Here is a 27,080-nt window from a genome sequence, read left to right as displayed (position 1 = left end):
GGTGTTGCTTTTATAGCCACATAATGAGAGACCAATCACTTTCTTGGGGCAAACATGAGAACCATCAATCACACTTAAATCACCTTTCCCATTATTGCTCCAGTGTTGTTACTTGCTACAGGACTTCCTTCCTAAATTAACTGATGCTGCTCTGTTTTTGGAATTAACATCACAGGTGGACAGGAAGAAAGAGAAACAAAGAAAACAGTGTGTGACGCTTAGGAGCTCATTAATTTAATTTAGTACCTCACTCACAGGGCTGCCACATTTTTTTTTTAGGAATCAGCACTTGAAAGAAAACTGCCCCTCCGAAGAGCTATGGCCATTCCAGTGCCAAAAAGGTCAATTTTCCAGGCTTCTGAGATAAGTGCCATATCTGATGTTGCTAGAATCCAGATGCAAACAAGTATCTCAATACTGGCTCATTTTACAAATAATTAAAATTGATAAGTAATTTCATAATATAGAATACAACATTTAAAATGTTGATACGCATTCAACATTTACTATAATTTTTTTTTCATTTCCAGGGCCTTTGTCCTTTTTTAAATTGATGTTTAAGTACAGTTGTCTCCATTTTCCCCCCGGACTCCCCCCAACCCCAGTCATCCTCACCTCCCACCCTTGATCCTACCCCCTTTTGGCTTTGTCCATGTCTTTTATACATGTTCCTTGATAACCTAGTATAATTTTCTTATAAGGTTTTTCTTTAAAAAAAAACAATATTCAGTATCCTTTTATACTTTAAGTATAAGAAGAAAGGAAAGAAAATGTGATTAAGTATGTGTGCATACATACACAGATACTAGTCACTCTTGGAAAAAGCAATTTATCATAATTTTGATCGCAAAACATTTCTATAACGTAAATGAGCCGTACCAAAGAAAATGGCAACCTCTTGACAGTCTCCAGTGTGACAATTCTCCCATTTACTGTGCTTTGTTTAACATTCTTTCTATTTCAAATGGAGATAGAGTTAATGCCTCTGGCTTGAGAAATATTACATTGGGTAACAAAAGACATAAATTTGTGCCAGTTTTAGAAAGAGGATTGCAACACTGGGTCGGCAAATGCAAAGGAAAAGAGCAACGCAGCTAATTCTAACAGAGGAAGGAGGTAATGGAAAGTGAAACAGAGGCAACTCTGAGATCTGGGGAATGGGACAAGGGTTCCTTGTTGGCCACATTTCACATTTCAAGGCAGAACTGTGTTCGTGACCACTCTGACCATATTTTCCTTTCAGCTGAATTAAAATATTGCCCCTTTCCTGTACCTGTTTAGGGGTCTTGTGTTTTCAACTGCCGACCGGCCCTACCAGTTTTAAAATTTACTTTCTTTCCATTTCATCATTGAACTGTTAGTCTCTCTTTTTGACCATGACCTTTCTGTAAGTCCCTTAACCTTGTCGTTAGAACCACTCTCCACACTCCGCTATCCCTGCTCATAAGATAAATTAAATCACTAGCCTCCAAAACAATCAAAGCTCACAACTTTCATTCATCAGCATTCAAGACAAGCAGCACTACAGCGCAGATTGTTTGTAAATCGAGGCAACCGATTCTTTCCTCCCAATGCTGACAAATCTAAAGCAATAAAACTTCTTTAAAATAGTTATATTTTTACAAATGTGATTTTTTTCTGAGTAAATGACTCAATTTACCTAATCTGATTAACATGGTCCTGAGGTGAATGGGCTCATATTTCAGAAAATTCAGATATGAATCCAACAAGATATATTGAATACTTGCTATTTATTAGCAATAGTGGTAGCTTCTAAAGACAACACGATGAATAAGACACAGTTTCATCTGGGAGAGAAGGGAAGAAAAGAAGAGGGACAGGGAAGGAGGAAGACTGGGAAGTGGGGAAGAGAGGGAGAATGGCCATAAAGCAAGGGGAAGCTGTTAAGAGAGAGGGTGTTTGTTGAGTGCTTAATAAACACCAGGCAATGTGCTAGACACTCATATCGACAGTATCTCATTTCATCTTCAGAAAATACAATTTTAAATTCATTATTTATTCAAATTTTATAGATAAGAAAAATACAGTATCAGAAAAAGTGATTAATTTTCATAGAGTTCCCCAGATGATAAGTGATTGGGAAGACTATCTTTTAACAATTATAAATTAAGTGAGATTGAAGGATATGTTCACAAGTAATAATACAATGGGACATGGATTAATGTACTATGGTCCTAAATGCTCAGTATGTTTCTACTGAACAAAGGGATATATAGTAGAAAACAGATGTTACATCATCATCACTTACCAGACTCAATACTTTTTAGGTTTTTGGTGTTTCCTGCTATGGAAATACTTTTCTTTAACACATTCATATAGTACCTATTTATTGATTACTTACTATCTGCTGGAATTATTGTAGATATTTGTAGTGAAGAGGTGAATGTAAGTTTTTGGAGTTATTCTATCAATAAAAATAGAAACTTAAAACAGATTGCACAATTAATTATTTCACTCCAGTTAAGGCAAAGATTACAGAGGAAAATGAACCATAGGGCATCATGAGAATGTTCACTGGGGAGGATTTAACATTGGACCGGGTTGTGATGGTAAACAGATGAGTAAGACCACTTATTTTCTTAGATTAGTTCACTGTCCACTCAGCAAAATAGGTAAACATAAATTGCAGTGCCATGTGGTACAAAGACTATTCTACTGAAACTATGAGCAATGCTGAATGGAATCACATTAAAAAGACATATGGGGAAATTAGAAAAGAATTTAATAAGGGGATTATGAGTTGGAACTACTAACTTGATTATGATTTTTTCAGATAGAGTGGAAACTAAGAAAAATTTACTGCAGTTACAGCTTTTAAAGAAAATTATGATTATAAGTAAATAAAATCATATTTTTAAATGTTTTTAAAGTAGTAGGTTTAGTTTTGGTGAAGAAAAGAGTGTGGTATGAAATGACATTAAATAAGCCCACAGATAAAGGGTTGTAATTGGCTTGTAAAAAGTGTTCCTCTTGCATTAGAAGTTTGAATGCTATTTTGAAGGGTAATGAATATAATGATTCTGTACTTCATAGAAAACAGAAATGAGTGAGAGTAAAATAGTTGTTAAAGAAGTATGAGTCTGCTCAAAGCCTGTCCTAGGTTACTGAGGCGAGAGCTTGAACAATGGCAGTGTTAGACAACATGTCTGTACTCACATTGTTAGAACTTGAGGCAGTTATGATATGGGGATGAAAGAGAGAGAAAGACTGACACGGATCATGAATGCTGCTGCAATTAGAAAAGAGAGGGAAGACAAAGTGAACGTAGAGATGAAGTGATGATTTACACGTGGCATGTTAAGTGGGAGGTTACTGCCCTACAGCAGAGATGTGATACCCAGCAGACAGTTCAAATAATGAATCTGGTGCTCTGAAAAAAGTTGAAGATGTGGGGAGAGATTTTGGAATCATCACACCATATACATAATCTTTGATATCACAGATATTGCTAAACTTACACAGAGAACCATTGACAAATGGAAAGAAGATAGCCAAAGGTGGGAGAAAGACTTGTGAACATCTGGCTGGCTGCTCGGCTACTCAAGCACGGTGCTCCTCATCAGACATGGGACACCATTGGTTTATTTTCCCAGCACCGCTGAGCTGATTTTGAGACAACGCCTTGAAATGTTACTTTTTAATTTAATCTGTATGTATTTTTTTTCCATTATCATTAATTCCCACATACCCATTTCTGTGCCAGCAATCACCACACTCTTGTCCATGTCCATAGGTTCTTTTTCATTTTTGCGCAGTCCCTCAACTCTTAACCTCCCCCTGCCTTAGCTGTTATCCTGCTCTCCATCTATGAGTCTGTCCCCATTTTCCTTGTTAGTTCAGTTTGTCCATTAGATTCCACGTATGAGTGAAACCATATGGTATTCGTCTTTCTCTGACTGGCTTATTTCATTTAGCACAATGTTCTCTAGGTCTATCCATACTACTGCAAAGGGTAAAATTTTCTTTTCTTTATGGCTGAGTAGTATTCCATTGTGTAGATGTCCCATAGTTGTCTGATTCATCTATCGATGGACACTTGGGCTACTTTCTTGTCTTGGTTATTATGAGTACCACTGCAATGAACATAGGGGTGCTCATATTCTTTTGAATTAGTGCTTTGGGTTCTTTCAGATATATTCCCAGTAGTGGGATTGTGGGGTCAAAAGGCAGATCTATTTTTAATTTTTGGAAGTATCTCCATACTGTTTTCCACAGTGGGTGCACCAATCTGCATTCTCACTAACTGTACAAAGGGTTCCTGTTTCTCTACAACCTTGCCAGCACTTGTTATTTGCTGATTTATTGATGATAGCCATTCTGACAGGTGTGAGATAGTACCTCATTGTGGTTTTAACTTACATTTCTCTGATGATTGTGACATTAGCATCCTTTCATATGTCTATTGGAAATGTTATTTAGGCTTTGTATATTTTACAAATTCTTGAAACAACAAGGGAATATTTTCCTAATTTTCCCAACTGCATAAATAATGATAGCTCATTTTAAGTGTCAGAAATTTAAAATCTATTTCACAGTTCCTAAGAATATCTTGAACTTCTAGTTCACCTTCATGAAATGTTTAAGCAAACACTACAAATAAGAGTGTTGCCCAAGACCAGTTACATATACACTCTCAACTACATTGTCAGACAAACTAAACTATTCAGTTTCTGATTTTGCAATCCATTAACAGGGAAGTCACCTTTTCCTTACAAAGGAACAACGTGCTTGGCAAGTGAAATTGCCCTTATTGCTCTCAGATGTTTATCTCCTGCAACAATGATTAACTGTTATTAGAATCCCTAAGAAATTTCTAATACCCATCTGCAGATGAGTAACACCCCCCCCCCAAAAAAAAAGGAATGGGGGAGAAACAGATGGGTAATAATGGACAAAAGAATACTTATGATGTGACTGGCTTTCTAGAATCACTTGTTTTTCAAGTGGGTAAAGTTCAACACTGTTAAGAATAGAATTTTACCCTAGGCCACTCAGGGTCAGTTTTTATCATTCCTTTTGCCTAAGTGTTCACCACCAATCTTAAATACTATTGCTTCACTTAAACAGAAGACAGACAAAGAGATAAAAATCAAATGGAGTCTTACCAAATGTTACCAGCAATATGGTACTTCAGACATCTTGAGTTTTATAATTTTTTCTTTACTAGAGAAAATATTGAAAGCTTGGGATGAATGCTGGATAAGGTAGGAAAAGGATGTGTAATAATGATAAAAATGTAATGTAGTATTCATAATTATGTAACCCATTATCGAAACCAACATCTCCCTGGATATTTCCATTACAATCCTTGGAGAAACATGGCCTTGAAAATACTTGGACTTCAGCTAATGTTATCCATTCAATACAGACTTATTCATTGGCTTAACAATATTTTGTTAATTGTTTTAGATTTTGTGATTGAGTAGAAATAAAAATTAATATATGTAGTTTATTTTCTTCATGAATATGGTAATATAGCTGGTGAGATAAGCAAAAAATAAACTCCAGGTGGTGTAAATGCAATAACAGAGAAAGATACACTTTAGAAAGGTTTCTACCTGGAGAATGGCGGAATGAAAGAGGATCGTACCAAGAAGATGTCACTTGATGACCTTCAAGGTTTTAATTATGTTATTATCTAAAACTCAGAGGCCCTAATCAAAAGTTGTACTCCATGCCTAGGACTATTATTACACTGTAATTTGAATAGGCTGAATGATGCAACAATAAATGAAACCTGGAAGAGGTTATTAAGCTATGAGGCAAAAAAATGTGTTTAATTTGGAATTTGGACATCTGGGACACAGAGATGGAGTTGGTTTCTGTTCACAGCCACATCTATAAAACATATGATTTTCTCTTTCTCCCCAGAAAAGAAGGAGGTCAAAGGTAGCCCATCCAGGACTCTATATTCTCCAAAGCAGTGGAATTCTCCCTCCTTCTGTCATCGACTCCTAGGTTGATAAAACAGGCTAAGATGGCACTTTTTGAAGAACAAGGGAGGTACTGTAGGTTGTAGCCTTATTTCCTCACATGTTTTTTCTTACGTGCTAAATGAAGAGATAGTAACAAAAAAGTGAAGTAACCTTAACTGAGTGGGTATGGCCTGCTTCCCTGTGGCCATCTGAGCAAGCCTCAAACAATCTGGAGTAGCCCTGCTGGTGTGGACATGTAGCTCACTGGGATTACACTTTTAATAGTTAAAAGAATATTTTTATATGTGACTCTCACCATATTATGTAATGTGAGTTTACATACGATTTTTTCCTGCCACTTCCTGGATCACAGCAGTGCAGTGATGATGCATTTAATGGAAAGATGTGGTGTTGCTATGGCCTGAGCTGTATTTTCAAAAGTACTTTCTCACAGCTTCGTTTGCCTGAGGCCAATCCACATTTCCTCCTAACTCCAACTTCGTGCCTCTGTTGATAAATATCCAGTGTGTTCATCTGAATGGCTGTTCTGACACTCTTGGAACAAGATATGACATAATTCAATAATCTGGCTCAGTTGCCATTCTATAATGAATCCATTCAGAAGTGAGCATGACCTTTCAGGGATACCTCCAGGGCATGTCACCAAATCGCTAACTGTGGAGCTTATCATTTCCCTTTTGTTTTGGACTCCGTCCAATGCCTACTACCTAACTATTGCTTTAAAAGGCCTCCAGGTAATTAATTCAGTAAAGAAATGAAAAGCAGGATAATTTGTTTAAAAGAGTTTGTTATTTATTTAACAAATAATTACCAACACTCACTATCTGCCAAACCTTAAAAAAGGCACTAGGAATCCAACAGTTAATTAACAAGGTGTGTGTGAGTCCCACTCCAAGAGATTTTACAACCTAACGGGGTAGCCATTTTCAAAAGCAGTTACACCGTAGTGTGGTGCCCTGATAGGAGCAGCACAAGGTGCAAGGTGAGCACATAGAGTGGTGCCTATCACAGCCCTGACCAGCAGGCACGCTACCTCCTTGAAAGTGTGATAACATTGTTGGAGTAAATAGTAGGTCACAGATGCGGGTAAAAAATGCACCAAAACTTAGAAATAAGAAAGAGTTCGTCAAGGAGAAGGATTCGGAGTGGCCAAAGAAGCTAGAATACAGAACAAGAGATTAGGATGCAGTGAAGCTTGAGGCCGAAAGCAAAGTGCCAGCTCAAGAGGCCATTTTGTTTGATTTTGTCCAAGTGGCAACCGTGATCCATTAAAGTGTTTTCAGTGTGGAGAGACAGAAACAGTTCTTTGATTGGGAATTGGATTCCAGAAAGTTCTGAGACGGGTAGTATGCAAATTAGCAAACTAAAATATTCAGAACGTTAAGAATGAACTTGAGTATTTACATTTATCAATCTATCCAGCATCTACACAGAATGTGAGGTTCCCATTTTTCCTTTTTGAGGAAAGGTTGGTGAGTTGTTTCAGATATCTGATTAGGCAGCAATGGACTTACACCTGGAGAAAATGTTTATCAGAGAAAAAGATTTAAAGGGAAATATTAGGAAAGTGACATTTATTAAACTTCCACTACATGCCAGATGCTGAGACAAGTACTTTCATGAACATTTTCTACTGCAAATTTACCTTAGAAAAAGAGAGGTAATGAGAAATGCACTGGATTAAATGGTAAACAACTCAGACCCATTTGGCTTCAAATATAGGTCAAGTCCCTAGTAGGAGTCAGAATCCCAGCAAACAAGGCAGTGTTGTCCTTTCTAAGAAACATTGCCCTGAAATGCAGTTAAACTGCTTTCTTGTCAACACAGGAATTTCTTTATTCCTTTGATCTCCTAGATCAGGGTTTATCAATATTGGCATTGTTGACATTTGGGGCTGGATAATTCTTTGTTGGGGGACTACCCTGTGCATCGTAGGGTGTTTAGCAGAACCCTTAACCTCTACTCAAGATATCAGTAGCACATTCCCCAGTTGTGATGACCAAATATATCTCCCGACATTGCCAAATGTCCTGGGGGTGGGGGGGACTTATTCCCAGTTGAGAACAAGAGCAATCTTTCTCATCGATGATGTGAGAATATCTGAGAATAAGATATTGGTATGGGCAAAGTTTGCTTTAATCTTTGGGGAAATAAGGAAGCCAGACAACAAATTCAGTTCTTCATTTTGAGTTTATCTTCTTCCTCCCTTTGTGTTTGGTATCAAATGTCCTTTTCTTTTCCATAGAGTAATGGTAGAAATAAATAAGTAAATAAATGATTGTATTTTTAGTTTTTAATTCCTTACTTGGCACAATTAAAAATCAACCATCTTTTGTCAATTTTTCTAATTTTTATTTTTGTGTTTTATTGTTTTTCAATTATAGTTGTCCCCATTTCCCCCCATTACTCTCCTTTGTCCTACCCACCCCCACCTCCCACATTCAATCCTCCCCATCACTGTCTTTGTCTCTGGGTCCTTTATACATGTTCCATTTGTGTTATTTTATTCATCTATGAAATATCAAATGTCTTCTATAGAGAAAATTTAATGACTACCTCATTAAAAGGAAAATATTCTTACAGCATCTGGGAAGACTACATCTGGGTTAGTTCTGACTAAATAGGACAGTTTGTTTAGAACCCTGTATGTTTCATGTTATGCCCCTTCTGAAGAAACTCCTGTCACTTTTAAGTTTATTCTGATAAGAATGAAAGTGTCAACTAATCTGGGCATATTTGTTTTAATATAAAGTGAGTATATACCAGAAAATTCTTCAAGGCCAAAAGGAAAGTGTCTTTAGTAGTAGAATTTCAGGTACAAGCAATTGAGAAGCGATGAAGGGTATGGAGTCTAGCTTTAATTATATTAATTTTGCTGCCGAAATTAGTCCTCTAAAGTGACATAGTTTCCATAGACATTTACACCTGCATGCTGAGAAAGAAAAATGAATGAAACAATGTTTTAATAACAGTTCATTGGTTTGCAGGTTACAAGTGCTCTTTTTCAGTTTTCAGTGGAGATTTGAGACAATACTCATAAAGCGTAACACTTTTTTAAGACGCTAATATGTTCCAGAGCATTACAGAAGATGGGATAATATAATTCTTCTGTGTGAAGTAAGGGCAGTGACTGGGTTTCCAACTCCTGTGGGTCAATCTATTCCCCAAGATCTATGCTATTGCAGAACTTTTGACAAAGTACCAAAACACTGTTTCTGGCTAGTCTGTAACATCACATGTTTCCATGTCCCTGAGGCTTCTGTTTGGTCACTTACTCTTCCCTTTCTACTTCTTTCATACAAAGACCTGTATTCCCTGCATTGCCAACATGCAAAGTTGCCGTATGCGCACAACAGAATACCTGGATCAGAGAGAACTGACATTATGCTGAGAGCTCTCCTGAAATCCCCTCACAGCCCTGGAGTGATTTCACAAGTTTAGTCTGAACAAGCTTCAAAGTAACAGTAACTGGGCAAATGTATGAAAAGAAAAAAAATCTCATCTTCCAGTTGGATGTAGATAAGAACCAAAGCAGGTCAATTTACTTTATTCAATCTTATTTAATAATAAATTCATAGAGCACTTTGAATTTTCTACCACCGATGCTGTAAATATTCTATTGGCACTAATTTTAATACATATTCTGTGAATAAAATTTTGATGAACTTTTTCAATGAGAATTCTAGAATTCACTGTTTGTTAATTTGATGTTTGGTGTTTCTAGGTCAGTGTTTTCTAATTGAGTTTTCTAAGTCACAGTGCACAGATTTCTTTGGCTAAATTTTTTTTTTTAAAGGAGCAACAATTAGATTTATTTACATGTGCCAGGAAATATGTCATGTGCATCGATATAAAAATCATGTTATCATTTTAGTGTGGAATTCTTCAGAAGCACCAGCTAGGTCAGCTTTGGAAATTGAATGCATTGACTGAATGGATGCCACAAATGGCAAAATACTAGAAAGCATCGAGACCTACTCTTGTTTGGCTAAATTTTTTATGTTTACTTTCATCTATGTTGCTGTGTCTTTTTAAAAAGTATATTTTCATGAGAATTATAAGAGAAGTTATTTATTTGTATGGTACAAATTTCAAAGTGAATATTGGTGAATTAGTTCATCGATACTTCATGAATCATCACTGACAACTACCATCCAGAGACACTTGAAGCCAGAATAATGTTCAGTATTTTTTTGTTTGTACAAACTGACCTCAGTCTGGATGGTGTAAACCCTTTCTACTGAAATCGTGGGCCCTAGATCAGCAGTTTTGACTGCTTGTTAGAAATTCAGCATCATCTCCCCTCCCAGATCTGTTGAATCAGAATCTGCATTTTACCAATATTCTTAGGAAATTTGTGCACATAAAAAAAGACCAGATTAATAATTAAGCCATTTGTCCTTTCCTTCTAGTTTACCACTGCTTAGCCAAACAACCTACTTCAGATTTCTAGACTTTGTTCCCTTTATAAAACAAGCATTAAGAACAAGATACTCTCTAAATTTACCTTAAGTTCTAAAACTCATTGCCAAATGTGTAGCACTTTTAAATATATTTCAAGAAGTCAAATACACTCTAAATGTTTTGTTCTTTTAAAATGAAGTTATTTAAGAAATAATTTGACTTTTTTGAAAATAATGAAAGTTTGAAATAATTTGAAATTATTTCTGTATGAAATGCTTCACCAAACACTTAATGCAGTTCAAATATTTTATATAATTTAACCTTTCCTTACCTTAATATGTATGCTTGCCATTCTTTTCTCTCTTCAGACCTGTATGTTTTAAGTTATTCATAGCATTATTGTCTTTTAACGATATGAGGTGGTTGCATATATTATGTGTGACAATGTTCGAACAAAAGGGCACTAGGCACATTGCATGAGAAACACTCTAAGCTTTGCATCTAGTTCAGTTGGCTGAAACATTTCAAATTATTATTAGTATTTTTATCTTCGATGGTTGTGCTGTAGAATATGTATATTTTGCTTGAGAGAAGAAATGGGTATTTCTATTGAATATGTTCACTCAGCCAATGTGTATTGTGCTCTGTCTTCTCTATAAACAGAAACTGTTGTTCACCAGGATTTTCTGGGGAAGCGCACAATGCCCGAAGTGTAGTGGGCATGCAGGATGTATGTCTAGATTGATGTAGGAAATAAATAAAAATTTTATTGATTTAAAACTTTTAGAGAAAGTAGGTCTGTTCAGTTAAGGAGACTTAGCCATGCCCTCTTGGTACTCGACTGTTCCTATCAATTCTCACTTTAGTATTCCTTGGAATTACAAAGAGGTATGTACATGTGTTCCAAGATACTCTTTGGAAAACTTATATTAAAACCAGCTTCCTTCATTACACACCTAGAACCCGGAAATGCCAGAATTTCTTCTCTTCCTCTCATGAGGTGAAGAGGAATCCTGAAAACTTTAAGTATGATGTATACGCTCCAAGACCTTCTCATGGAATGTTCTTTCCATAAATCTTTATGGTTCACACCCTCATCAGCTTTAAGTCTTTCTCAAATGTTAACTATTCACCCTGGAGAACTTGTCTCCCTATGTCATTCACCTGGTGTACAAGGGGTTGATGACATTGACTGCTGACCCTCCCCGGGGGCACCAAGATCTTTCTCGTTGAGGATGACCTTACTGACTAGTAAGTAGGTCACCACTGAGGGCCCGGAGGGGACTCCATAGACCAGAGCCCTGTTGGGCATGAAACTCCTTCTAGGGAAAGACTTTTGGGCCTCTCTGCCCAAGGACTGCTTCCTGCCCAAGGACTACTTCTGGCCCAAGGACTACTTCTGGCCCAAGGACTGCTTTCTGCCCAAAGACTGCTTCCTGCCCAAGTTCCACCAAAATGTGGATGCCAAAGATGAGATCTGGGTCTACATGATCCAGAGGAACTGGACAACCCAATCAGAAATCCAACACGTGTTGCTGACTACCCAATGCCTGCTTATCTACCCTAACCTTGAGTCTGCCCTTCACCAGGGAGTAGTCGTCTGCATTGGAAAACTGCTGGGAGTGCCTCTCCCCAAGGTATGGCTGAACTCCGGGATCCACGAGGACCTGTGGGGAAGGAAGCCTCCTCCACCCTCCCCATGGCCCCTCAGTGCCTGGGAGGAGCTGAGGGCACCATGGGCAAGAAGCATGCTGGCAAGCACAATAAGAAGGTGGGGACCAAGAAAAAGATGTGAGGCAACGCTGTAGTGGCCATACTGGGCTCCTTTCCTTTCCCACCTGAACCTGACCAGACCCCTAACTCTGTGTCTAAGTTATTTAATTATGGCTGGAGTGGAAGAGGGTGTAGAAGCACGGGGGCCTGGATTTGTTTCTCTAAATAAAGTTGGAAAAGCAAACATAAAGGTGAGGTTTTGTCTTCCCTCATTAATTTAAATTGCATTGTTTGGGTGTGTGCCCTGTTCTTTGCTTTATTTTTCTAAAGGCATTTATTCCCCTTAAGACAAAGTATATATACTAATAATATATATGTATATGATATTTATAATATATTAGTATACATTGAAATATATTAAATGTGTGTTAAATATAAAATACATAACATTAATTTCCCACTAAAATGAGGGCAAAGATTTGTATTCCTAACACCTAATATGGTACAAATGTGTGTTCAATTAATATTTAGTAAGCGAATAAATTCAGGGGTTCATCTTGTACTTTCCCTGCCTCAGCCCCAGAATTCCCATGTCTTGTCTCAGTGGTTTTGCTTTTTAGAATTTTCATAACTTCTTGATTGTTTGTATTTCTATAACAATGTTAGAATCATCTTATTTCCAGGGTAAAAGACAATCTGTTGTCATTTTTATTGAGGTGCATTAAAGAAAAGTGATATCTTTATAAAATATTTAGTTTTCCCATTTAATACATTCCCACATGTTTCTTCTTTCAATTCTCTTTTGTGCCCTTCAGAGATATTTTAATGCCTTCTTCACACAATTTTTAATACTTTGAGTTTATTCTGAGTTATTTTATTTTATTATTAAAATGGCATTTTCTATCATATATAAGGGATATATTTAATTAATTTTTCATATGAGGACTATTGGTAGCTGAATATTTATTTCATATTTTAATAACTCGTTTTATAGAAACATTTCAAATGATTGTTTTCAGTTTTTCAAGAGTACAATAATATTGTCTGCAAATAATGAGAGTTTTAGATGCATACTATTTACTTTCATTTAGGAAAAAAATAGTTCATATTGTAATTGCAGAGGAGAAAATTCAGATTTCAATGGTGTACATGAATTGGCCCATTCCATTCATTCATGAATTCTTCATATTTATTGAGTTTCTGCTATATGCCAGGCACTGGGAATTAGTATTTTAAAAGCAAAGAAAAGAAAGAAGCTGGGTTTTGTTCATGCCTTAGGGAAAAATGCATTATTCATTTTATTCATTGGAAATTAAGATTTGTTAGTATTAACTGACTAGAAAAGGAAGAAAATTCTGTAGTATAAATTCCTGAAGGAACATTGTTTCTTATTTTTTGATGTGTAATATATTTAATAGATTTAATGTTGAACAGCTTGCCACATTCCATAAATGCCTCCGTGAGCACAGACATTAGAAAGGGATTCGCTGCATCTAAACTGATAATAAAATATGTATTAAACCAGATTAAGTAGCTACAGTTTAAGTTATCTTTTTAACATGAAAAAATAAGATATGTAAAACATGACTAACAATTATATTGGTAAAATGAAAATGTGTGTAGTTTCACATATCTGTGCAAATTTGTTAGGAAATATTGCTAGCTATAAGGTATTATAGAGAGCTGGAATATATTATGTTTAAAGTGTGGGCTGTGGAATCTGACAGGGTTCAAATCTACGCTCTGTTAAATAACAAAATTCAACCGAGTAGATTTGAACATCTAACTAGTTTTATTAAGCCATTCATGAATTTGGCAGCAAATAGAAGGGCACTGGAAAGCATTGTACAGCAGGGAAAGTTTTAGAGGAAGAAGAATGTGGGAGGGAATCCATTAGCAAAAAGAAAACAAAGGATTTAGACCAGGAAGTCTTCTTTTGGGTGGAGGGGTGGGCAAGCCAGGGGTTCCATCATGCAGATTGCCTCTTTTTCTTCAGGGCAATGGAGCGGGCCGGAGTAACAGTTTATCTCATTGGTGTTAAGTAGAAAATTCCAGACTGGTTAATTTAAGGGTATATTTCTGCGAAAGGTTGAAACTGTAACGAAATCAGGTATTAGATCTAGGTTTGGTATTGTAACAGTGTAGTCAGGCCAGATGCTGGGCAGTGGGAAAAACCAATGAGCTGGGTGGGGAACCTGACAAAGAGGCAGCACTCCCCTGGAGCGTCAGAAGCGCCCAGGCAGCAGATTAAAACTGCCTGAGGCAGGTGGAGTCCGCCTGAGGCAACTGTAAACAAAACAAGCCAGCCTGCTCCCTGGCAACCTAGCAGTGTGGCAGGGACCTAGTGGGGGAGGGACTATGGGAGAAGGCTGTTGACCAGGGCAGAAGAAAATATCTTGTGTGGCACCTGGGCAGCTAGTGACTGAGCTAGAGTGAATTTGTGCTGAGGTTGCTTGTGCCTGAGAAGGTCAAAATACACGTATATGGTGGAGGTCAGCAAGCTGCATCAGGGGCTGGACGCCCCACCCTGGGGCCAAGACCCTGTGTGCCTGTGCGCAGCTGGGAAATGTCTGTTCCCTTCTGCAAAATGGTGGCTGGAACAGCGACAAAGACAGTTGTGACAAACGTGACTGACATTGGCTCACATTGGCTGAAAAGCTGGACACTCCCACAGCAATGGGATTCTGGAAGGGGACTTTAAAACAGAACACACGCAAAAACCTCTCTGTCTCTCTTGCCTTGTGCGCCCGGTTAGGGTGTGCTTGCGGAGTGCCCACAGGGCTGGGAGGTGCTGGGCCCACTTGGAGCTTAGGCCTCGCACAATGGGAAGCCTATTCACAGAGGTGGAATCCCATGCTGGGAGGTGTGCCTCGCTGGGCACCAGCTCTTGGGATACTACAACACTGTGCAACACACAGCACGGGTCATGAACTGCTTCCCTTCTCTTGGCCTGACAGCAGCACGTGGAGGCTGGGAGCAACACAGGAAAGCAGGAGCTGGGACTGTTCCTCCGCCCTGGGGGTGCAGGCCGCCTCGGGCGCCAGGGTACCATGGATGAAGCCTCGGCTGCATGACCCTCTGGAGTGATCTGGCAGCACAATCCAGACCCAGGAGAGAGAGAAAGAGAGAACTGGGTGAGGCCATGGCGACGCTAAAACCCGCAAGGGTGCACCAGAGAGAGAGAAAGCCTGAGGGTGGAGACCCGTTTGTGTAGCCGTCTTGAGCTTCAGAGGAAAGATAAGCAATAATGGGAAACTTCTGGGAGTGGATTTAGATTTCAGTCTCTCTGGGAACATGGGAATTTCGGTGCTTTGCAGAAGAGGTTGGTTAGGAGCTGGGATGATCTCAGGTCCCCCAAATTGGGTACCCTGTTAATAAAAACCTCTTTTGTTCCCCTCAAAGCTTTGTGTTATGCTTGTACATGGCAGCAAATGGCTGGACCCCAAGCCTCCGGGTTATACAGTTCCATGGATTTTTGGCACAAGTGACACACTTTTGAGCCTGTGGCTTCTTTTTAACAGCTCTTGCATTTACAGACCGATTGATATCGGATATGTTGAAACCTCCTGAAAACTATTTTCTCATCTTTAAAATGAAAAAAAAAAACAGTACCAAACTACAGTTTTTATGAGGATGACACGTGTTTTACAAGGATTAAAAATGTTTAGAACAATCCTTGGCACTTAGTAAAAAATAAATGTTAAGACATGGTGAAATAGGCATTGGGAGTAAGTGGAGTGAAATTCTTTGATCTAGCATCGCATTTGCTTTTGTAGAATATGGCCTTTGTAAAGTACATAATGTCCACAATTCTCCCCATGTTTATACAGTTTATCTCTTTGGTTAGATTATATTCCAAGCCACAGAGAGAATCAATTAGTTGGTTCCAAAGCAGTGATTTGCATTGTTCCAGGAAAAAGGATCAGTTGTTTGCTATGTGTTGGACTCTGCCCAATTGGCCTGGAACTGTGCAAAATTAGTACAACAATATTTGATTAATATAGTCCAACACAAACATGGGGAAATGTCTTCCCTATCAACTCCATCCATCCAGACTAAAAAGAAAATCCAAATATAACTGAGCTCTTACAAAAATCAGGCATTTTCATTTATAAACTTAAGATTGTATAAATAAGACAGCACTTGTTTGGGATTAGAAAAATATTCTAAAGTCAACAAATCACTAAGGTCTTTGTTGAAAGCCTTTAAAGATCTGAATGGTGTATGTTTCCTCTTGTTCATTGACCTGTGATATTTTCAAGGTATTATAAAAAGGTAGAGAGAGGAACTACTAACCTATTATTTCACATCAAACAATGAGAGGTAAATGCAATATTTTTATTGTAATTTTTTTTTAATTCTAGAAAGCCCTGAACAAAAATGATACACTTGAAAGCATGGCCTGCTTTTGAAAAAATAGCACAGCAATACAAATTAATCCCTTTTAGAGCCAAACTTCTGGCGGCCCAGCTAAGCAAGTCACTGCATTATGGGTGAACTCATTTACTTTTTCAAAGTTTCATATTATTATATCAATAACATTGAGAACATCACATGTGATTTTACTGCACATCTGTCACACATTTTCAAATATATTTCAATCCATTTTCCTCCCTTCTTTCTTTTTATGTACGGTGGTTGTGTTCTTTCTGCGTTTAAGGACAGTTCTTCCATGACTTGTATTTTAGATCTCATTCTGTCCATGTCTTTGACCTTATTTTTAAACAATTGGTCCATGTCTGAAACAAATTAGCATTTTGAATTACTTAGTTTTTGCCTCATCATATGTGTAGGAATACCTAGTCTTGATAATGCCTTTGCAAGATGCAATTGAACCAAAAAATGTCAGTTAAATTTGGTGAAAGTATTTCCTTTTCCAATATTTAAGTCAAATCACGTTTACTCTCTCCTATATTGCAATACTCAAGGCTATTGATTTTAGCCTACTTAATGAATAGTATTAAGATTAAATTAAGGCTGGTGAGACTGAGCATTAAGAGGTGACCTTGTATGGAGTCAGTGTAACCGATGAAAGTCAAGATTATAAATAAGTAAAGGGTGTCTTTTTGAAGTTGTGGAGAACTGGCACTCTTTGCTTTTATACTCACATAGCTTTAGAATAACACAAATTTTCTAGTTAGAACTTGCTTTCGTTTTTCAAGCCCCACTTCATATAACAAAGTCTACACTCAACAAAATCCTGTAACAAAAGCGAATGGGTTATAAACAAGTTTGCCCTACTGCAGAACTTGTGGGACTTCTTTCAGTTTCTCAAGTAGAAAGGTCTTTCTCACAACGAGGCTTTTACCCATGAGTTTTAAAGTACTTTCATAGTGTGTCTGGATTTAAAATATAAATATATTATTGTAGGCCAATATTATCTCTTACTGGAAAAAATTCTTTTGACAAGCCTGTTAGCACTTAAGAACACCAATATTTACAAATCTCAGAGGACTAGGTACTTTACTATGCTTTGGCCCTAGGAATGGCCTCTCCTATTCTTTTCAGATTACATTAAATTAAAAAAATATTGGAGAGAGTCAGATGTATTCCAAGGACCCACCAAAATGCTTGAAGCACAAAGATGAATATGAAATGATTCTAGCTTAGATTAGCTTGAAAATATGTGCCATTGTGCTCCTTGTAAGTGCAGTTATATAATTTTCATGTATTATTCTTGCAATTCTCATTATGCAGAATGGGGCAAAAGTAGGTTTATGATTGTGAGTGTGCAAAATACAGAGTATTAGTGTATAAAACCCTTGTATTATTATGTATTAATTATTGCATTATTTTCCATACAAACAACTGTAAGCCTTCTTTTACCCCACCCTGCATAATTGAAGTTCAGATCTCTAAGCACAGTGCTGGCTTAACAGATATTATTTTAATCAGAATGAATTATATATTAAGTAAAGATCTCCAAACTTTTTCTTGTTCACATGTTCCTCAGCCCAAGTCAACAAATGGTAACCCCCCTGAATGAACTACATCTAGAAGTGATCCATCTGCTGCATTGTGGTTCAAGGGCAGGTTCTATAAGATCCTACCGCACTCAGTGTGTATTAGGAAATCTTTATTTTTTTGAGAGCTTTTATGTGTTACACCAGAAGGATGGACATGGGAGTCCCCACATGGCCAGATAACAGCTTCCAATTCAGTGGAATTCTTCATTATATTAATAAAAATACATTTCTTTCCTGGGTTTGTGCAATAGCTGTTGCCAGATCCACACTTTGACTCCCAGAGTGATATATTTCTATCTCTGGAAGAAGGAAGAATAGGCACTTCAATATAACTTATTCTCAGACCTCCTTGCAACAATCCCCCATAATGTTTTGTTCTAAATTTATAATCATCCTGCAACAAATTTGTTAAGGCTGATAAAATGGTGTGGTTTTTTATCTCAGGCCATAAAATGGCTGTTTAAAAATACTTTGGTAATTACCCAAAATATGGCTTTCATTTCCAAAGAAATAAGTGAGAGAACTCAATTTCTGGATTACCTTGATGCCAGGGAGCAGATAAGTGATGTAGTTTCAACCCATCACATGCATTGTTGTGAGACCTGACATCAGAAGTGAGGGAAATAAGGAGGCAGTGGAGGAAAGTGTGAGTATGAGTAGCAATTTCTAGTTCCTTGAGGATAAGATAAGCAGAACACTTTTCTACTTCTAGTTCAGTGTGTTTATTCCACAATTCTAGGAGTCAAAGGTGGGGGTTCTGATCATCACTAGTCACACCAATCATAACCACACAATGGGGAACTGAGTAAACAACCAGGAGATGGATCTGGGTTCCCTGAGGTCTACAATGAAGCCACGTGACATCAAAATTCCAGTTCTTGATCGTCATAATCCTTTTCTCTCAGGTATTATTAGCATGATAGTATATAATATTTTGTAAAATATTTTTATATCTTTCTTTCCAAGATCTCATGTGCTTTATAAAGTGTTCAGGTTGTATATCTTTGGAAAAGCTAGGAGGAAGATCATAGGCAAGGATTTTCTATACAACTGAGGTAGAAACCAATGAAAATTATGTAAATATTTGTGGATAAAAATACAGCTATCCATATCACACATTGGTGGAAAAGATAAATAGTCTCTTCACCATTAATGAAGCACCTAATGAGAGTAAGCATTCGGGGACCACATTTCTACTGCTTAATATGTGGTACTGGGCTGAATACTTCTAAAAGTTCTAGGAAAATTAAAAAGAAATGGCAAGCCTAGAATGCTAACCCTTCTCATCCAGACTTCTGTAACAGAACTGATTCCTAAATTCTGGATGGATGTAATCAATCATCTTCCCTCCTATGCATTCAGAGATGTACTACGTATGCACTATCCTTGAAAATACTGAGAAAACAGTCATGTAAGTCCTTCTCTGTGGGACTTAACTCTCTCATTATAGTCCAGGTGAGAAAGGTTGCTCTTCTGTTTTGGCTGAAGATATGCATTGAAGACAGATGTCACCAAGATGGCAGCATAGGAGGCTCCTAGAATTCCCCCTCCCTGTAGATGCAGCAAGAATACAGCTACACGTGGATCAGTTCTCTCTGACAGCAATCCAGAAACTACTTGAGTAACTCCTACATATAGAAATTTATCAGCATGCATAAACACAGTGATTAAAATAAACAATTAAACTTTTTGGGTTCAATGCTTATAGAAAAGCATGAATTTATATATATGGTAATTAATATGATTTGCCTGTTCATTAAGGACATTTTCACATTTTTATTAAGACAGTAAATTCAGTAAATACAGACACTGCTCTATATTATAACTACACTATTATTATTTAGTTATACATTTAGACATGGTTCCATTTAGGAAACTCTGTTTCTGTAATTGCTTCCAATCTGTCTCCTTGCTTCTGACTTTGTCCTCTGTAGCTGTTTGTCCACACAGAAACCAAACTGATTCCTGAAACTAAAATGTAGACACATCACCGGCTTGCTTTCTTTTAAACCCATAATGACTTCCCCTTTCCCAAAGAAGAAAAGCCCACGTCCTCACAATGGGCTGTTATCTCCTTATCTTGGCTGTGCCTTCATTTACGCAGCTCCAGGCATTTTTACCTTCTTGCTGTTCCTAGAACATACTGGCCATACTTTTGTTTTTCACAGGCTTTTTCCTTCTTTCTGGGTCTTCTCTCTTTCACTGTGATCATCTGTTTTCTAATTTATCTCCTTCATCTATTGGCTATTTCTCTCACCCCCTTTAAGCCATTGCTCATTACGTATGTCTGAGTTTGGCTCTCTTACTTGATAGCCTACACCACAACCATTGCTCATATTCTTCACACTTTCTTACTTTTTTCCTTCTTTAGGATTTATTACCCTTTACAGAATTTACTTTTATTGTTTAGTGCTAATCTGACCATTAGAAAATATAAACAAAATTTACATTATAAATGTAAACATTAGAAAATGTAAACATTGGCAGGCATTGTAGGTCAATTAGTATTTCTTCCATGAATAATTAACCCTGAACTTTAATGTACCATAAGTATAGATTAATAAGTATCTAAAGAAATGTTCTAAAATATATGTAAAACATAAAGAAATGAAGCTTTGCCATACAGCACTATTTTTGCTGGGTTCACTTGACTAAAGATTCAGTAAGCTCTAACAGGCTATTATACAAATAATAGGGCATATTTATGAGATACATAAAAAAATACGTCCTTTATTTAAAAAAACCAAATTACAGGGTTAAATATTTTGTCATTATTTTATAAATTATTAAACATTTAAAACAAAAAACTCAGTACCTGGAAGAAAGGAAATCACTTTTCTAAACAATTCTTGAATTGAAAAGAATTTCAAAGAGTAACTACAGAGTATTTATAATAAATGACATTAACAACATTGCATATCTAAATGTAAGAGATGTGGCCAAAGTCCTCTTCAGTCATGCATTCAAGTCCTCACCAGTTCATTCATATCCTGGACCATGACCATTGCCATATGCCTCTCTCCACCGTGTTCTGCTTTTCAACCACGTTTCAGCTTTCTTAGAAACCATTAGCATGTTTTTTAGTAAGGCTTCCTCTGTGGCGGGCAGAGCTGACCGCTAGAGACCTCTGGTGGAAAAATGCGAAGATAACGAGAAGAGTGTCAGCACGGTGTGCTTTGAGCTAAACTGGGAAGAAGTTGCACACTTTTCTGTTGCCCTTCAGTGCTGTTTTTTCAGTGTTCTCCTCCCCGTTTCTAGTACCCGCTCTGAAACTCTGATGCTCCTGTCCTGCCTCTGTAGTCCTCTACGTGGCCCACCCTTTTCAGCAATATCTCATGTATCGAGATTTTCTCCATCACTAGCCAGTTCACCCAAACTCACTTGGGATTTCACGAACAAAATAAACAAAGAGCCCTGGCTGGTGTAGCTCAGTGGATTAAGTGCAGGCCGGTGAACCAGAGGATCTCGGTTCGATTCCCAGTCAGGGCACATGCCTGGGTTGCAGGCCAGTTCCCAGCAGGGGATACACTAGAGGCAACCATACATTGATATTTCTCTCTTTCCCTCCTTCCCTTCCCCTCTAAAGATAAATAAAATCTTTAAAAAGACAAAATAGAAACAGACTCATAGATACATGGAACAGACTGACAGCTGTCAGAGGGGAGAGGGGTTGTGGGGGGCTGGGTGAAATAGGTGAACGGATTAAGCAAAAAACAACAACAACAAAACCAGCCCTCCTAAACACAGACAACACTATGGTGATTACCAGAGGGAAAGGAGGGTGGTGAAGACAGGGAGCAAACGATAGAGTTAGGGATAAATGGTGATAGCAAAAGATTTCAATTGGGTGATGAGCACACAATACAATATACAGACGATGTATTGCGGAATTGCACACTTGAAACCTATATAATTTTATTAACCAGCGTCACAACCAATACGTTCAATAAAATTAAAAGAAAACAAAACAGACTCACTTGTCTTGTGCTCTTTTCCCTAAGAGCATACCTCTCTGTCAAGAGTAAAGCAATCAATAGTTTTAAGCAAACTGATTTAACTCCTACAGTTGATCTAAAGCACAGTCTAGAAAAGGAATCCCTTTGGGTTCAGGGTTGCACTGCCGTGACTGCAATCATCAGCCATTTTTCTGCTCCTTTTACAGCACATCCTCTTTAAGAAAGGTGTTTTATAATTCCCCTCTTCGCTTTCTTGCTGTTATCTCTTGAAGCCATTTGTGAGTCTTTTTTTTTTCCTACCACTTCATCAAAACTGCTTCTGCCAGAGTCTACAATGACCTGCGTTTCGTCCAAATCCGACGCCAGTGTCTCTGCCTCCCTTGCCCAGCGGCAGGCAGCCTGGCCCCCCACTTCTGGGTGGTGATGTGGAGGATGTGGGACCAGGCCCTGAGCTCCAGGCGGGGGAATGGTTCGGGGAATGGTTCGGGGAAGGCGGGGGTGGGGGGGTAAAGCCTCGCAGCTCCCAGTGAGCTCCTGGGAAACTCCGCCCCCGCCCACTCGGCCAGGGAGATGCTGGCGTGCTGGTACAGAAACTGTCAGTGCCTTCCCTCTCCAAGTCTCAGTTTGAGACGCTGAAAGGGGCCCGTGGGCAGAGAAGCCACAAGAGAGCGCGGCCCTGTAATGTGAGACGATGGAATGCTAATTCCTGGAAGGACAGACTGTCCCCGCCCACTGTTCCTCGCCTCCCCACCCCTTCCCACCTTGTGCCCCTGCTCACCTGCTGCCTGCCGCCTCTGCAGAGAATAAAACCCATGCACTGTGGACCACTTCCTCCCGCTGAGACCAAACATGAGGGTGGGCAAAAAGTAGGTTTACAGTTGTTTGTTGCCAGCCGTCATTATTTACACTTTCTTGTAGTTTGCTTGCTATCATCAAGTGTAAACTTAACTTTTGCTTATTCCCTCCAAGTTGTTTTTTTCTCCTTGACTGTTCTGTAGAGTCCTCCACTTTCATCACGCAGCAGTAAGAAACATGACAAAGACATTCATCTCTCTACAGGGAGTATTAACAAATCTACTGTTCTGCAGGCAGTACACCTGTATGGTATACTGGACTTGTTGATATTCCTACGTGTACTCTATTATTAAATCCTTCAAGCTACACAGTTGATCTGTAGCTAGTTGTCAAGAATCTCATTATCTCTAAGCCAAATAACCCATTTGGGATGTTGGAAGTGCGAGAAGGTACTTTAAAAGTATATTTTGGATTAAAAAGAGCCCTATGCCTATAATAGAGAAAACTGAAAGGAGTAATCAGTTTAAGAAAACCCCAAAGCCCTGTATCTGGGTGGGTTGTGGTAGCACTGGCTCGGCCAAGAATGGGCAGCTTTGTCATTCTTCAATTCGGATGAGTTACCTTAAATAAAAGCAATCTGCTCTTCTGCAACCCTCCCCAGGGTTGCTCTTTCTCACGTGCACACAGAGTGTGACATGATTAGCAGTGGTCTTGCCTCAGCCTTTCAGAGTTCACAGGGGTGGATGGAATTAAATTCCCTCCAGTCATAACTGTCAAGACAGCTTCAAACCATGAGCCCCGCTGGGGCTCACTTGAGATAAATGCATCAAAAGGCCACACCTCAAAGTTCAAGAGGGAGAGGATTGACTGTCACATTTCGGCCTCTTAGGGCTGGGAGGAGCCCTCTGACTTTGCTCACCCACCAGGTAAGTGGTTTTGCTAAGAGCACCGGCAGGCAGGCCCCCACCCGGGTGCTTCCACAGTGTAAGAACCAAGCTGCTTGGTGGAAATCCTTGACTCATTTCCTTTGTGACCCTGGGCAAGCTACTCAGCTTCTTTTTGTACTTCAATTTTAAAATGAGGGGTCGGGGAAGGAGGGGGTATAGTTGTTATCTAAAGTCAGTTTTCTTTTACTCTGAAGCTTGTCTGAAGCATCGAAGCCTCTATAACTAAAGGTCAGAGTTTGTGCTTCATTGAAGAGAGACCGCCTCAGAACCTTCACAGTAGAAGGACAACACCAGGCACCTCAAGCTTCCTAGCTCTGAAGAATAGACTCCTGGGCACAGACTTCAGTGGCTTTGCTTGGACAGTGCTCCAGGGTGCTGCTCAGGATTTCTGGAACTCTGTTTATTTGAGAAATGGACAATTTCATGAAACCACTAACCCGAGACCTAGTGGAATAAGAATTGCTAACATAAATGAAGTAACTGATAAACTGCACTGTGTTTACTGTGGATGTTGTTTTAATGTTTGATTTTTTTGAGATGTAAGGAAGCCCTTTGTAAGCTGTCTATAACTTATTAACTAATATATCCTTTAGTAAATTGAAATGAATTATTTAAAAATGATATCTGACTTTTACTGTCTGCCTTCTCCCCAAATTCAGAGCATATTCTTATTTTTCATGGTGATGTAGTTATTGCAACTGTTAAAAAAAAAGAGAGAAAGAAGAGAAAACTCATACTGATAGTGATAGTTCATGTGTCCCTGTTACATGCAGTGCATGTGAGTTCGGTTAACACACCCTGTAGTTGAGGAATCAACCTCAGGATTCAACAGAACCTCTTTATAATCTGGGACCAAAATAATAGCATGTAATAGACATTAGCAAGGAGTCTTGCCAAATATTACAAAACCTAGGTATTCTAAAGGAGAAAGAAAATAAAGGGTTTTTTGTTTTTTCCAGAAGAGTCAAGAAAAAAGTAGGAACAGTCTGCAAGTCAGTGCCCCTTTAATAATTCTAGTAGGTAAGTCTTGTCTGACTTTCATGTGGTTCAATGTGCTTTCCAAACTGTGTATTTCAAACTGCCGTCAGATCCACCTAAGAAGCCTAAGAAGATGTAATTTCCATCACCTCCAATTCTAGAGTTTCAGAGTGCCCACAAGAAATCAGCTACACCCAAAGGAAACCAGATTTTATTATTAATTGGGGTGACACTGATTAATAAAGTTACATTGGTTTCATGTGTACAATTGTATGCCACGTCATTTGCGTATTGCATTGTGTGGTTATCACACAAAGTCACATCTCCTTCTGTCAATGTATACTTGACCCCCTTTACCCTTTACTAACCCCTTACTCTCTTTTCCCTCGGGTAACCATCATACTGTTGTCTGGGTCTATGAGTTTTTATTTGTTTGTCTCCTTGTTTTCAGTTTTATATCCCACATATGAGTGGACTCATACGGTTCTTGACTTTTTCTGTGATTCACTTCACTTAGCGTGACATTCTATGGAGTATGCATGGTGAGAACAGGTTGCAAATTGTTAGAGCTCCTCCACAGCCTTAGAGAATTAATCTTTGAGAAAGCCAGAGCAAAAAGCACCATCTCCACCTTCTAAAAAACTTCCCACATCAAAGTGATGAGTATAGTCACGCAAATGCTCTGTAGTCAGTAGGAGCTGTTGGTGCAAACAGCACTCAGAAGCAAACTGCTGCAAAGCTACCCAACCCAGGTGCTTCTCTTCGCTCTGGGGTCCACAGTCAAGAACAGTGTGTTCTGCCCCCACACTGATAGGTGAGACTTCTGTCTCTCATGGCCCAGAAATTACTGATGTGGCCATTGTTGACTTCCCTGCTGACTGTTTTGATTGCCTTGCATATTCTACCTTGGTTACCTTGACAAAAGGATAAATTAGCTTATATAACTAGGTGAACATAAATCTGATACACTGATGTTACTTGGAAATCAGAAATGTTTATAAGTTGTGTTAAATATTAATGAGTTATGTTATGCTACAAGCAGAATCTAGAAAACTAGTGATATCAAAATGTGTTTAGTTTAACCCTGATTTTTAACTTTTTGTATGTAAGACAGCTTGTATTTTTAATCTAGTTATGAAATTAATGTTAAGTTAATGGGAAGCTAGTATTATTTTAATATTTTGTAAACATGTGGTTTTTACATCTTCAGAACTTAAATTGCACAAGGAGAATTTCAAATAAATATTTTATGTATACATAAATTTCCTGTGAAAATGTTGCTGTATTGTGACAGTTATTTCACAATTGACATGTAGAGAGGTGTAAGTGTATGACCATTTGAAAAAATTGAAGACTATTGGGAGTTCCAGATGTTTGGTCTTAATTATAGTAAAATGATAAAATAAAATCATTATATAAATTTACAGCTGAGTTCCAGCAAATATCACAAATCCAGGCATTAAGAAGAATAAAGAGAATAAAGAGTTTTATACAAAACTTATTAGCATCTCAATTGACATAATTTTATTTTATCATTTACTAGAATTAAAGCCACAATTTCTGGAACATATAGATACATTAACCCAGAGCTATTAAGAGAAACAAAACCTAATTTGCTAGTTTATAATTTTAGTGTCTTTGATTATTAATCTATTAGGCTGAATAATATCTTACATATTGAATTGTTATTTATATTTCCTGTTTTACAGTAATTTCCTGATGGTTTTTCCCATAAATCTATTGAGGTATTGATGTTTTTTCCTATTTAATTTGTGACTGTTATTTAGAAATCTTGTCTTGTGATATAGAATGGGGATGCTAATGTGGAAGAATATAACATTGAGATTAAAGAAAGATCCTTTTGTAACTCAGAAAAAATTCCTTTCAACCAAGCATAAACCTTTGCAAGGAATATCATGGGGCAGCGATACACAAAAGCATGATTCGCTTGGGCATTCAGATTGGCTGGAAGGAGTCTTAGCAAATGATAGGTAGCTGTTGCCACAGCCAGAGTTCTTTCATAGCCCGTGTAAGTTCTTTATATGATGGGTGTATTAATTATTTGCAAGAGTCACTGAAAATGTTTCAATATTTATTATTTTATTTTAAAGTTTAGCTATTTTTATCTATAGAGTTAGATATATTGAGGTTAAATAAGCCATTTTCCCATTATATGATTTTCAATATATTTTTTTTTTGCTTACAAGGACACAGTATTGGTATTCTTAGAAAGTTCCCTTTAGAGTTATGAACACACATGTATTTTCTTCATTGAGACTTTATTTTGGTGTATAGTATAAAATGCAATATATTTTTTAGAACATTGTCATCATTTGGCTCAACATGTTTATTGAATAATGTGTT

General features: G+C 37.9%; 2 long non-coding RNA genes across 2 annotated transcripts; one reads left to right on the top strand and one right to left on the bottom strand.

Moving 5' to 3' along the window:
- Positions 1-9,750: 9,750 nt before the first annotated feature.
- Positions 9,751-26,433, bottom strand: LOC119002356 (uncharacterized). Its single transcript, XR_005069728.1, has 3 exons — positions 26,424-26,433; positions 22,758-22,766; positions 9,751-9,936 (listed from the first exon to the last, which is right to left on the bottom strand). It is a non-coding gene; the product is annotated as an uncharacterized LOC119002356 (long non-coding RNA).
- Positions 14,485-20,097, top strand: LOC119002355 (uncharacterized). The gene is made up of 3 exons (XR_005069727.1): positions 14,485-15,208; positions 18,780-18,945; positions 19,496-20,097. It is a non-coding gene; the product is annotated as an uncharacterized LOC119002355 (long non-coding RNA).
- Positions 26,434-27,080: the final 647 nt, after the last annotated feature.

Source organism: Sturnira hondurensis, unplaced genomic scaffold (genome assembly GCF_014824575.4).
Source record: "Sturnira hondurensis isolate 20B ecotype Veracruz unplaced genomic scaffold, ASM1482457v3 Scaffold0017436, whole genome shotgun sequence".
NCBI classification, from domain to species: Eukaryota; Metazoa; Chordata; class Mammalia; order Chiroptera; family Phyllostomidae; genus Sturnira; species Sturnira hondurensis.
Note: the sequence above shows the minus strand (reverse complement) of the source record. Positions and strands in the feature narration are given on the sequence as shown.